This window comes from Acomys minous, assembly GCF_964271855.1.
Source record: "Acomys minous genome assembly, chromosome: 11".
In the NCBI taxonomy this organism is placed as follows: Eukaryota; Metazoa; Chordata; class Mammalia; order Rodentia; family Muridae; genus Acomys; species Acomys minous.
Genome location: NC_140492.1, coordinates 1,247,606 through 1,262,186, shown reverse-complemented (window position 1 = coordinate 1,262,186; position 14,581 = coordinate 1,247,606).

Below are 14,581 nucleotides of genomic sequence, written 5' to 3'. Positions count from 1 at the left end.
TTCCTCAGTCCCTAAAGTAAAACTAGCTCTTGCTTTTTCATCCCCCTTAAAAGGTAGTAGACAGGAACAAATTACATCTGGAATGGGATGTGATAGTTGTTGTTGGTAAGCAGCAATCACTACGGAAATGCAGAACACTTACTTTCGCCCAGTGGCAAAGAGGAAATTAGAGACACTGGTGCCCGTTAAGCTCACATTCTACCCCCGAGCTTTGGGAGAGTAAAGATGCAGTGTAGATTGACAATCCCTCAAAAAACTTCATCATATACTGGTCAACAACAACAAAAAATTTGCTCTTAAGTTTGTGAGACATGAGAAAACATGATGTTTATTAAAACTGAATAAAAAGCATCTATACAAAAATAACCAAGTCTTTACCAGTTTCTTTTCAGGTGGCTACCAGGAAGGCAAGAGGGTGATGGGAAGCCATAGAGAAACTATAACTATATGAAAAATCAATGTTGACTGCAGCTAGTTTTTGTTTTGTTTATTTTTGGTTGGTTGGTTGGTTGGTTGGTTGGTTGGTTGGTTGGTTGGTTTGGTTTGGTTTTGAGACAAGGCCATACTTAGCAGCCTGGGGATGGCCTGAAATTCATGGGAGTCCTGCCGGGGCATCACACTGAAGTGCTGGGGCTGCAGGAGATGGTCGTCACGCCTGCTTGCTACTATTCTTATCGGTATGAACTGTGATGTGCCCGGCCAACCTTAAACCCACAGGGTGAACAAACAGCCTAACTGGTGGCTGTGAGAAGACTGAAGTGGGAGAGATGAATTCATCTGACAGCTAGGAGGTGGAGTAGAACTGAGGGGTTGGGCTTGGGGGTTACATAACAAGCACCCAGCATTAAGACGCAGAGAGTTTAGAGGGACCCTCCCTGGCCCCTGATGCCGACCATTGCCGGACTCTCAAAGAGCTCTGCTCTCAGTGGCGTGTGGGGGAGCACTTGGTATGCCAAGGGTCAGGAAGTAGAAGAGATGGCAAACACCTGTTCCTTTGCCCCTGTGGGCTGACCCAGGCTGCACATGGGACATGAATACTCACTTCCTGATCTGCAGGACCTCCCGTCCAACGCTTGCCACCCAGCCCACTACTGTTCTTAAGGCTCTGATTCCAGGGGATGAATGTAGCTACCCTGTCACCTTTACATCCTGGACTCCATCCAAAGGCTTTACAGGCCCGAATACCCCACTAGGGCAGGATGATATCACAGGTGGCACCTGTCAACTCCCATGCACCCCAGGGCTCATGGCTATTGGACACACTCGTCCTGCTCCTGATAGAGGGCATGACAAGCTATGAAGGGTTTCTGGAGAGACTATAATCTTTCCAAAGTTCCCTTACCTGGCCCTACTAAGTAAGCAAGAGTGCGAAGCTTTTTTTATTCCAAAATATGGATTGATTATTATCCTAATTATAATAATTAAACTGTGTGGTTGCGTACTGTCCTGATCCATGAGTTCCTAGAAGCAAACTTGACCTATGGTAGGCACTGCGTAGCCCCAAGGGTCCTCCTTTTCACTAGCGGTTCCAGGAATGGTACCCGTTAGGGCTGGGTTTAAGAACCACCAGGCTGGATGCTGAGCAGAGTTGGGGAGTCTACCTCTTTTTGAACCAAGCAGTGTGGAATGGGAGATGGTGGGCATTCTTCCTGCGGATAACAAGTGCCAAGCATCTGGGGCGGAAAGGGCAGACACAGACGGGCAGGTGACATGAAAGTCTTCACAGCTATGTCCTCTGGCACTCATATCCTCAGCTGCTGGCTTCTGGGGGGGGGGGTGATCATTCGCTTGCGTGGTTATCCCATCTCCCTATTGTTCCTTGGAAACAAAGGACAGAAACACAAGATCCTTCCGTTACCTGGTACAGTGGCTCCATGCGGACATAACAAAAGGGAGAGAAAAGCCTGGGCTCTTGGAACAATGAAGAATTCACTGGCCCCGGGAATGCAACGAACACAGCCGCCTTTTTCCTTTCTTACCCCCTTTCTTTCAAAATATTGTAGTCAGAAAAGAAAATTTAAATCAGGGGAGGGAAAAAAATCATCCCAAGACTTACCTCATTCAAACAGATATGACATTTGCATCCATATTCTGAGAAGGATCCAATGCTTAATTTAGCCTTGTCCAGGGAAGTGGGGGAGGGGGAGCCCTGAGAGATTGAGTGTGGAGGGGGGGACACAGGGACTCCATTAGATGAGATGTTTACACACTGGCCCCAGGCTCACTGCAACTTCATGACAGCTGTTTCCACACATTAGCTGCCTTAAGAAGATTATCCCTTCATCTGGGGATTCGAACCCCGGCCCTGGCAAAGTGCTTGCTCGGAGCAATTCGCCAGAGGGCCCAACACTCCAACAAACACTGTCTGTTTACAAGTAGGAAATAGAAGGCAATGTTTGCAGACATAACACAGTCTGAAGGTGGCAACTTCTTACCTAAGCAGATCCATCTTGATGAGCACACCGTCCCTTTCCTGTCCTTTAGGCATCCACACCAATTCCTTGACTACTAATGTTACAGAAAATGGTGTAGTGTGGAGGGAAAGGGCAAGAGTTGGTAACTGTCTTCCATTTCTGAAATGCCTGCTTCTGGGCATGGCAGGGAGATAAGGAAGTTTGCATGCACACGAGTGTATACATGCACAGGTGTGTATACATGTGGCTGGGCCCAAAGGCTGAGGTCGGGTCTCTTCGACTTATTTTTTTGATATAGGGTCTCTCGCTAAACCAGGGGCTTGCCAATTTGCTGATCTGAGAGCCCCCCTACACCCCCCCCCCGTCCCAGTACCCTCTTGCCTTCACCAGGTTACAGGTGCCAGGTGCTACCTGTAACAAAACAAAACAAAATAAAACAAACAGAGGTCTCATCTTAAAGGGGAGAAGCATCCCATGCTTGCAGCCACACCCATCAGTGCGGGCTGCTACCTGAACGTCTAGTGAGGGAGAGGACAGCCACTTGGAAGGTGAAGACACTGGGGCAGCTGAGTATCAGCCATAAGCCTTGGAAACAGCCACAGGACCCAGTCCCTGTCCTGGAGGTCCTTCAAGTGGGACAAATGAAAGCCTGTGTGACCACAGCAAGGTAGAGAGAGAACAGATCCCAGGTCATACCAACAATCCACCAACCTCTACTGGCTGAGCAATGGAACTTGGGAGTGCTATGTTTAATATATATGTGTGATATGTGTACTATTATGTGTGTGATGCCCGTGGTGTATGTAGCATATATGCGATGTATATCCTGTACATGTGTGCTATTTGATGTGTGACTTATATGGATGTCATGCATGTGTGGTGTGCGTATCTGATATATATTGTGGTGTGTGGTGAGTGCATTACTTGTAGATGTAGCATGTGCAGTGTATGTATGATGCAGTGTCTGTGTGGTATGACTGTGATGTGTATTTGTGTGTGTAGCATGTGTGATGTATCTTGTGCTGTGTGTGTGGTATACGTGTGTGGTTTAGGTGTATAGCATGTATGTGGTATGTGGTTGTGCCTAGGTGCTGTGTATGGTGTGTAGTATGAGCATATAAAGGTATCCTATGTTTCTGTGGTGTGTGTGTGTGTGTGTGTATGGTGAAAGTGTATTAACTATATATGTGAGGTAGGCTGGGTCTGTACGTGTATTGCCTGTATGTGGTGAACACCTTGCTTGTGTGTGGCACATGTGTGTGGTATGTGTGAGTCTGTCAGTGTCAAGCTGGGATCTCTGACTTGAGTGTTAATAGGAGCTCACTTTGTGAAGGAGGACAGGCCAGATTTGAAAGCTGTAGGGAAATCACACAGCCTGAGGTTCCCTCAACTGTGAGGTCAGAGTGTGTGAGTGAGTTCAGTCTGGCAGGAGTGGAGGAGGCCCTGTGTGAGCCCCAGACCCGCGATGTTCTCATCTGTGGTCCCACAATAAGGACTGTGGGTTATGGGTCAGGGTGCATCTGTGTACCTACCCACGAAGGGGAGTTCCACGGGCTGTCAGCGCTTAGCGACTATCTCCTATGCCCTAAAATATTGATAGTCTAATGCTGCAAAATATTAATGCAGTAAAATACCTGACCCAGCCATAATCCACTCTCCTTGTTCCCTAGAGACCCATGGATGTCAAAGCCCTGGTTCTTTATTTAAGTTTGTACAGAGGTTTACACTTTGCGAAGCATCCTCAATATGAAGCCATCTGGCAGTGACCTGCCCAGTCACTTGGCCTCCAGGCTCTGATGCCTAGTGCTGGCCTGTCCTCTGCGGATTTCCCCTTCGGTTAAAATGAGGTCTGTGGGAGAATGGACTGACTCCATAAAGTCAAAATGTTTGTACATGGTGTTTGTGCCCAGTAAGTGCCCAGTAAATGGTAGCAACAAGCTATTGTTCCCTCAGAAATTCTCTGCTTTGTGTGCAACGCCTGGTACTGAAGTTAGAGAGTCAGTCAGGCTAGCTGATTCAAGATGTGATGGCTGTGACCCGGAAAAGGTGTGATGGGATGAAAAGAGAAGGAAGGAAGGAGGAAGGGAGGGAGGGAGGGAGGGGGGAAGGAGAGAGGGAGGAAGGAGGGGAGGGATGCAGGAAGGGAGGGAAGGAAGGAAGGAAGGAGGGAGGGAGGGAGGGAGGGGGAAGGAGAGAGGGAGGAAGGAGAGAGGGAGGAAGGAGGAGAAGAATGCAAGAAGGGAGGGAAGGAAGGAAGGAGGGGGGAAGGAAGGAGGGAGAAAAGGAAGGAGGAAGGGAGGGAGGGAGGAAGGAGGGGGGAAGGAAGGAGGAAGGGAAGGAAGGAAAGATGAAAGGAAGGAGGGAGGGAGAGAGGCAGGAAGGGAGGGGAGGAAGAAAGGGAGGGAGGGAGGGAGAGAGGGAGGGAGGGAGGGAGGGAGAGAAGATGTGAGAGAGAAGAAGATACAAGACAGCAAAGAAGCCCTGTGCTGGATAATTCTATGTCAGCCCTTACCGGGTGGCATGGAACCTCTCTCCTAGCTACACCCTGGTCACATCACCATCCTTACCCAGGTAGGACTATGGGAGGTAGCTCTGTCCCTTCGTCTTTGACCCCTCATGTTCATCCACAACCCCTAACAAAAGGCCCACTTGTGGTTTGGGTGTTTGTTTTTTGTAGCAGATGCACTGTGCTTTGCCCTATTCTTGCCCACAGCAGGGATAGTTTGGCTGTGAAGAATTTCAAGTTGTCCCCTCTTTAGTTCAGATCTCCTGTTCCGATCCCTACAGGTTAGTCTTCTGGAAAGATGTACAGACCAACTGCAGTGCAGGCTGCTGGGTAAGAGCAGCAGCTTCTCTTTTTCCCCTCACAGGAGGTGCTAGGGATAGAAACCAGGAGTTTGTGTGTACTGGGCAAGAAGTCGCCCACCTACCTACACCTCGGACCTTGCCTTTGGAATCCTTCTGTGTTTTTTTTGTTTTTGTTTTTGTTTTTTGTTTTTAAATTCTCGGCATTTAGTGAGCCATTCTTATACATCTTAACCCCAAAGTAAACTTGCCTGGTTGACCCTTGCTTCAACACTGTCATTTCTATTGTTTTCCTGGCCTCCAACTCGGAAACAAACAAACAAACAAACAAACAAAAAGACAATGTCACTCAGACCTCCCTTGTCATAAATACACTGTTTTATCATTTCTACCTCTTTGCCTTTTTTGGCCTTGGGCTATAATAATTCCCAGAATTGAATTACGTGGAACCACTAATCAACCACAAGAGATTTTACTTCTGTACCATCCTTTACAGCCTTACTGGGTTTGTCTTTTATGTTCAGAAATCATGTTGTTGTTGGTTTTCATTTTGGGGGGGGGTTTATTTTTTGGGGGGAGGGTTAAATATCCAATGATTCTTTTCATCTTCAATTGCTCATTTTATTTTAACAATGCAAGTGCTCATTTCCTTTACATAATATCTTACAAATTTTCCCTGGGGGAACATGGGGTCAGGCGTAAGATTTTTCCTCCACCCTCCCAGCCTGGGGTCTTCATGTAGTAAGCTTTCCTGGTGTCTGTGGATTTTCCACTATCTACACATGTGGGCAATTGAACACTAATATTGATGCATACTAGCAGTTAGTGTGAGGGTCTGTGTTGCCCACTTGGCAGTCTTTGAGAGAGAGCAGGGAGTAGATTGGTCGGCGGGGGGCGCGAGCAGCCCTCACACTATCCCTGAGGTGTAGAGACAAGGGAGAACCGTGAATCAACTCCCAGGTCTCTGGCTGCTGCTAGGACTTGTACCTGGGACTGGGCACATGAGCCCAGAAGGGGGCGGGGCCATGCTTCTGAGACATTCCTCTGCAAGAATGCCTGAGTAGCCGTTTGTAGGTGCCAGAGGGAATTTGTCTTTGGGGTTAAACAGGAAAACGTAGTGCAGAAGGCTTTTAGACAATGACTTAAATAATTCAAGTCACAAAGGAAGAGATGACTCCACTCAGCCGGCCAGCCTGCCACTGGCCACCCACCAAGCACCCATCACTAAGGCATCTTCCTTCTTGCTTAAGTCAGTGTTCAGAGTCAGTGATGGGGCAATGCTTTCAGAGTTGCCTGACTCTGTGGAGGGCTCTCTTCTCTCACCAGTGAGATCATCATCAGGTGACTCTGCCTGTAGAAGGGACAGAAACTGCTGCTGGTGTGATGGAAAGGGTGAGAAAAGAGTGTGCAAAACAGTCCTGGAAAGGAGGCGGGAGGAAGAGAAACAGCTAAGAGAGGTACCCACAGCACGCGCATGTGCAGTCCAGTGGCTTCAAGCCTGAGGCAACCCTTTCAAGGCAGGCTTGTATTTGTTGGGGGACTACCCCATGACCTTATCTCACCGTCTATGATGACAGGAAGATGTGTACCTCACATCACAACAGGAAGTTGTGAAACCTGGATTCTTTGTTTTAGACACGGGGTGGGGGTGGGGGGATGGGGCGGGGAGTGGTTTCTAGCTCAGACATTTCTGCAGCTGAACTCAACTGGTTAAATTATTTTCAACTATAAAAAGTTACACTTATTTATTAAGAGAGATGAAAGAGAGAGAGAGAGAGAGAGAGAGAGAGAGAGAGAGAGAGAGAGAGAGAGAGAGAGAGACTGTGGATGTGTGTGTGCCACAGCATGTATGTGGGAGGGTCAGAGGACAACTTAAGAGTCAGCTCTCTCCAACTATGTGGATTCCAGGGATAAACTCAAGTAGCAACCCCCTTTATACCAGCTGAGCCAACTGGCCAATCCTATCCCTAGCTTTTGTCTCGCTAGAGCTAATCCTTGAGTTTGAACATTACTTGACCTCTCTTGAATGTCCTCTCTGGGCAGTCGGACAGAAAGCCGCATGAAGACTCCGTAGGCGAGAGTATTGATCTTATCTGTTCCTGATGCTATAGGGACTTGTCTCACGCTTGGTGGCTCACAGCAACTCGGGGCCATTATCCCACACTCCTGCACTCAGAGGCTCCACAGGATTACTGGGCTCCTGTGGATAACTGCACTGCCTTCCTTTCGGGTGGTCCTAGGAAGCCTTTATTTTCTGACCTGGATCACTCTCTTGGACATTCCGTGGCTCACGGTCCCTTCCCACCACTTCTAAAACCATCAAAGTCTCATCTCTTTAGCCCTTGTGCTGTGGCCATGACTCCTTGTGATCACGTCCTTTAGAACGGACAACAAATAAGCAATGAAAGGGAGGTACTGGGGCCTTCCTGATGCCCTCTCCACAGGGGCCAAGAGCACCAGCAGCAGGCCTTTAGAATTCCCAGTGATAGGCCGTGTCTGGGTCTGTGGTCCTGCAGCAGCTGGGGGCTGTGTTGATGCTTGTGGCCAGCATTTACCACGGAAGGCCCTGCAGATGTCTGTGCTCTGCACTGCTCCCTGAAGCCAGGTTGAGGTCAGTGGGCTGTGCTGCTGGCTGGGGTGGGGGGATGGGGGTGGGAGGGGTGGGGGCAGGTTGAGGGACACCGATCTGAGCGACCTGAGCGGCCCCCAGAGGCCGTGTGGATGTTAATGGTCCATCCGTGCAGCCTTCAAGGGCCTTGTCTGGGTCTGTGGTCCTACTGCAGGCAGGAATCATGGTCTGTGCTGTTGCCAGAAGCCCTGCGGGAGCCATTGGCCTGTGCTCCCTCCCGCTGGCTGTGAAGAACCAGGACGCTACTTTTTTCTGTGATATAGGTGACTGCAGACACAGTTGAGAGAGAAGGACGTGGAACACTTCTGCAACGACCCCTATCCCCCACCCCCTCACTGGAAACCACTGAAGAGAACTCTTAAAAGTCTGATAGGGATCCTGAAAAGTAGCTCTCCACAACTGAAGGCTCCTGGCGGGGATGCGGGAGGGAGGGGACAGACTCGGTTGTGTTTAAGGGGTGGGCCACTGGGAGTTTGAGAACTAACACTCCGATGAGTATATAGATAGCACAAGTCGGAATTGTTCGGTTTTTAAATTTTACTTTTATTTTTACTTATTTTGTGTGTCCAGAGTCACAAGGGTGGGAGGCAGACATGGAAGGACCGGAAGTGAGTGTGATTGGAGTGCGCGATGTGAAAGTTCCAGAGAATCAATAAAAATGTCATGTTAAAAATAATGAAAACAACTTCAAAAAAAAAAAAAAAAAGAATCCCCAGAGACGAGGGCAGCAGCACACCTCCTCAGATGAATTTGCCTGAGGGGGCTCAGCTGATGCTCTCCTCTATCACATCAGTGCACCCTGAAAGTGAGTGTGCAGTTTGTAAGTAGGAATATACCTTAAATGTATAAGGGACAGCTGCAAAGGGAGGCCAAGCTAAACCTGACTTCCCTCTACCTGAAAATGTGTGTGTGTGTGTGTGTGTGAATGTACACGAATGGTGTGTATATGTAGTGTGTATGTGTGTGGTGTGTGTATATATGTGTGTGTAGTGTGAATGGGTGGTGTGTATATGTGTGTATGTGGGGAGTATGGTGTGTATATGTGTGTATGTGTGTGTAGTGTGAATGGGTGGTGTGTATATGTGTGTATGTGTATAGTGTGAATGGGTGGTGTGTGTGTAGTGTGAATGGGTGGTGTGTATATGTGTGTATGTGTGTGTAGTGTGAATGGGTGGTGTGTATATGTGTGTATGTGGGGGGTATGGTGTGTATATGTGTGTATGTGTATAGTGTGAATGGGTGGTGTGTGTGTAGTGTGAATGGGTGTGTGTGTGTATGTGTGTGTAGTGTGAATGGGTGGTGTGTGTGTGTGTGTGTGTGTGTGTGTTGAGTCTGAGGTATGTGCACTCATGTGCACACATATGGAGGCCAGAGCTGGAAGTCAGGTGTCTTCCTCCCTCTCTACCTCATCGCCCAGGTCTCTTGCTGAACATGAAGCTCAGTGTCCCGCGTCTGCCTGTCTCTCCCTTCCCGCTTCCCCCTGCCCCCAGTGCTAAGCTTACAGGCATGCCCAGCTGTCTTAGTGTGCTTCCTGGCTCGGTGGCAAACACCATGATCAAAAGCAATTTGAAGAGGGAAAGAGTTTCTCCTCCTTCACTTCCACATCACAGCCCATTGCTGAGGGAACGCGGGGCAGGAACCGACCGAGAGGCCATGCAGGAGCACACGGCTTACTAGCTGGTTCTCTCTGGCTTGCTTGGCTACCTTTCTTATACAGCCCAGGCCTCCTGTCTAGGAGGGGTCCCGTGCACAGTGGCCGTGCTCTCCTATGTCAATGAAGACAATTGCCCACAGATAGGCGTGGGCCAATCTGATCTTGGTGATTTCCCCATTAAAGCTCCCTCTTCTCAGTAACTTAGATTGTATCAAGACCACAACAAAAACTATCACACCAGCCGATTTCTAAAATGTGGGTGCTGAGGATTTGAGCTCAGGTCTTCACACTGCCAGAGTAAGCACTCTTACCTCCTGAGCCGTCCCTCAGCCCTTCAGCCAGTTTTTGGACACACAGTAGGGTCCCTAACAAATGCAGCTGGCCTGGCTGATAAGCAAGTTGCCTGCCACATCCCTTCCCAGGATTTGCTTACCTCTTCCTCCCAGCACTGGTGTTGTAGGTATGTGCTACCACGCCCAGCTTTTTACCTGAGCACTAGGGATCTGAACCCAGCTTTGCACGTTTGCACAGCAAGCATGCTGTCCTCTGAGCCGCCTCCTCAGACCCCTTGTTAGTCATCATAAGGAGATAGCAGGGTTAAGGAGGCAGCCGGTGCTTTGGAAGCCAGCTGCCTGGAGTTCAGACCCAATTGGTCCTTACTCATTATGCTCCCAATCATCACCCTGTACCTCAGTGTCCTGTGACACTGGTCACTGTGTACCTTGTCTCCCATGACTTAAGAAAAAAAGGAGGCAGAATTGGTGACATCACTGTGACAATGACCACCACCAGCAAAGTGCAAGCAGAAGGGACCCAGCCTGGCATCTATAGACCATGTGTGTCAACAACTGTCCTTGTTGCTGCAGAAATTACCTGGCCTATGTAACTCAAGGTGGGGTTTATTTCAGCTTACAGCTGGAGGTGACACAGTCCGTCATTGTGGGGAACACACCACAGCAGGTAGGGATGGCATGGCAGCAAGCACAGGAGCCCTGCTGGTCCTATACAACTACAGTCAAGAAGTGAGATGTGAAGAGGAAATGGGGCTGAGCTTAAGCCTCAAGGCCCGTGACATATATCTAACCTTCTCCAGCCTTCCCAAACATGCTGCTACCCAGGAGCCAAGTGCTCCCACAGGTAGGTCTAGGCACCATAAGGAGCGCACAGACTGCTCTGGCACAGTCTCCGACATGGACCCATCCCTAGTGAGTGACAGACAAGTGGACTGAACTGGTGACAGTGGCTGTTGTCTGCAGGGCCACCGGCCCCTCTCTCTTGCTGTATACTCACTACCCAGAGAGTGTTCTGGGACCTTCTCTGGATGGATCATTCAGTGACCTTCAGAAAGGTCACGATTGCACCAACCCTGGGATGAAGAATGTGGGCTCTGCAAATTGGACTCCAGCTTCTCGAAGGTCAGTCTCACCACTCTTCAAATATTAGCTCCGTGCCTCAGTCTCTTTAAAAATGAAAACAATGAAGGATAGGCCAACAGGGATTTCCCCAGGATGATAGAATGTGCTTCAGACCTTGCTCAAAGGGCTCCCAATAAACTCAATCCTGGAAAACAAACCTTGCTCTACCATCTCAATGTGGAAGTGTATATCTCTACTGGATAAGACTCTGATAAGACTCTTACACACACACACACACACACACACACACACACACACACACACACACTATATATACATATACACATATTTTCAAATATATATAATAATAATTTTTAAAAGAAACTTAGGAGACAACGATTTATTTTAGTGCCCACTTCCATTTAAAGTCCAGGGAAGTCAGGGCACTAACTTAAAACAGCTAGGTACATCAAATGCATGGTCAGAAGCAGAAAGAAAGAAAGAAACAGAGGCATGCCCATTTGTTTACAACTCTTCCTAGGGAATATGGACACCTGCAGTGAGCTGTGCCTTCCCACATCAGTTAGGACAGATTCTACAGACATGAGCACGGGTCGGCACAACGTAGACAATTTCTCACTGAAGACGCTCTTCCCGGGTGATCCCTGGTCACGACATGGTGACAATTAAGTTAGCCATCACAGATGGCAATATTCTAATTACATCATTCCATCTTCATCTATCATAGGCGATATACGTCCATAAAAAGAAACATGCCACCATCAATTATTTCTTGGTAAGGAGGCGTAGCTTGTACAGGAATCAAGGAAAACACTTGATTCTTGTCCTTTCTCTGGCAGCTTTCAAATGTAATGAGTTGGGTTCCTTAGCACTCTCCAACGCTAATCAATGTACCTTTAAAAAGAACATTCCGAGCAAACAGATTTTACCATAATTGAAATGTTTGGAGCTACTGCAGTCACTGTTTCTTGTGACATTTAACTGTCCCGGCTTCACTCTGCTTGTGCTAGGGCCTCAGAACTCTTTGACAGCGCCTCGCCCTCCTCCGGTGTGACACGGTGTTCTAGGTCAGCTCGGGTCACTTTGTGAAGCCAGCCTCTCCTTTCTAGTTTTCTTCTGGAGGAAGGGCTGCTTGAAACCTCTAACCTGAGTAGCAGGGATTTTCAGTTTATGGAAGCTTCCAGTAAACAACAAAGAAGAGAGTTTGGGTTTTTTGTTTTGTTTTGTTTTTTCAGAAGTTGAGACCTGTGACTAGACACTGAAACTTGGAATCAATCCAGGACCTCAATTGACAGTTGCATCTCATTTTCCCCAGGTTCAAATAAACAAACTAACTAACAACAAAAACAAACAAACAAACAAAAAAAAAAACGGTTTCAGCCAAGTTTTTTGTTTGTTTGTTTTTTGTTTTGTTTTTAATTCTAGCAAGGCTGGATACCCTCCCCAAACCACCTGAGTCAGATTATCTTGTGAAGAGCCAAAGGCAAGATTCCCTGGGTGATAAACACAAAGTCAGGAGGAAGAGCGCAGGCATCGGTGTGGGGTGCTGCCCAGGAATGTCACATGAGAACCCAGGCTGAGAGCTACCTAGGGTAACCCACAGGCTTGCAGGAGGTGGGCCCTGTAAGTTGTAGAGTGAGTGAAGAAAGATAAAGGTGATAAGATATAGGGATGGAGGGAGAAGCTCTCGAGGTAAAGAGCTTATCTTGCAAGCAAGAAGACCCGAGTTCTATCCCCAGTCCTTCCTCTTAAAAAGCTGGGAACATCAGCCCTCACTTACAATCCTATCACTGGGGAGACGCAGACACGAAGTTCCTTGGGGCTTACTGGCCTGCCAGTCCAGCCTGATCAACAAGTTCTAAGTTCAGCGAGAGAACTCTGTCTCAAAAACATGGACATGTACACATTCACGCACACACACACACCTGTGGCTGAAAGATAAGGTGATAGGGTAAGATCAAGAAAGGTTTAAGTAAGTGGAAGTTTTAGCTTCCGTAGGTGGGAAAGATCCAGGTGGCAGGCATAGAAGAAAGCAGGATCCAAATTTGCACCGGGTGCAGGGGGCTGGACCATTTGCAGCCTTCCGGGGCCCCTGTGATAGGAAGGAATGCTGTAGCCAGGTCCTGTTTAGCTTTTTCCTCCAGCTGTGGACAACACATTTGATATACAAGATGGATTTTGCTATGCTGTGTTATGTTGACGATGACGCAAGACTCCATAGAGGATGATTGGCCTAAAAGCTGCTTCATGGAAACACTAAAATATACTTTGCCCTTTGCCCTCTCAGTATTCTAGGAACTTTGAGGCTGTAAGAGGCAGACAGACTAAATGCAGATACAGTTGGGAGGATCTGGCTCTCTTTTATTAGTCCAGATACTAAAAGAAATTTCACATGTGTAATGTTAGTCTCTTTCCCCCCAAATGAGACTATCTTCATTAAAATGCTGAGTTGGGGCCAGGGAGACAGTGCGGTTGTTAAAGTGGTCGCCACACAAGCTTGAAGGCCATTCCTGGGATCTCCAAAATCCAAGGGAAGAGTGGGTGGGCATGGTAGCCTGCCTGTAATCCTAGCCTCTCCGTGTATGCTGGCTTGCTAGACTTGTTGCAAGGACCCTACTGTTTGAGGTCACAGTCCTTCCGGTCCAGATAGCCATTCTGAGATAGATGGAGGACTCCCTCTCCCCAGCAGGGCCTCCGGCTCTCTGCCTGACTCCATCTGGAGAGTCTTTAGACATAGATGTCCCTCACCACACTTGATATATGGCCCTTGACACGGCTCCCTGCTAACTCTCCCCTTCCTGCACCTATAGGATAATTAGGGACTGTGGTCTTGCTCATATGATAGGAGCATGCTACCAAATGTAAAGTAAACATTCTTTAAGTGTCTGGTTCCAACCAATTATGAACATCTACCCTGGAAAGACCCCCACCCGCTCCCCCTGGGGTACACAGCCTTTGTTCTCCCTGATTAATGTTGAACTTGCTCCTGAAGTGGTTCCTGCAGTGTTCGATCTCTGTCGTTCTTATGACCTTCCAGGCCCTGCATTTTGTCTCCTGCTCTTCCTGCCTTGGTGGGCTGGTGGCCAACAGCACCCCCCTCCCCCAGGGAAGAGAACCACATGACTAAACACATAGTCAGACTCTGAGCTTGATGAATAACAGAAAATAATCAATAGAGGATGGGACCAGGAATAAACTTGGGACCTCCACATGTATGTGCATACAGGTACATGCACACTCATCACAGTGGCCATACATACAAACATGTATACACATCACACACAAAAAGAGAAGGAAGTTGGTTATTATGGTATGCTTGTTACTTTATTTATTTACTTATTTAGTGTGTGTGTGTGTGTGTGTGTGTGTGTGTGTGTGTGTGTGCAAGTAGATTCATAGGGTATGTGCATGCATACGTGTGCCTGTGAAGCCCAGAGGTAAGCCTTGGTCCTCAGGGGTTATTTTAGTTACTTTTCTATTGCTGTGAAAAGACACCATGACCAAAGGACTCGGAAGAGAAAGCATTTAATTAGGCGTTTGCCTACAGTTTCAGGCAGTTAGTCCATGGTCATCAACATGAGTGTGGCATGCATGGCTTGGAAGCCATGGCTGACAGCTTACATCTGATCCACAGGCAGCAGACAAAGTGGGGGGGGGGGTGAGGGAGACTGGAGTGGGCTTTTGAGACCTCAAAGCCAGTAAC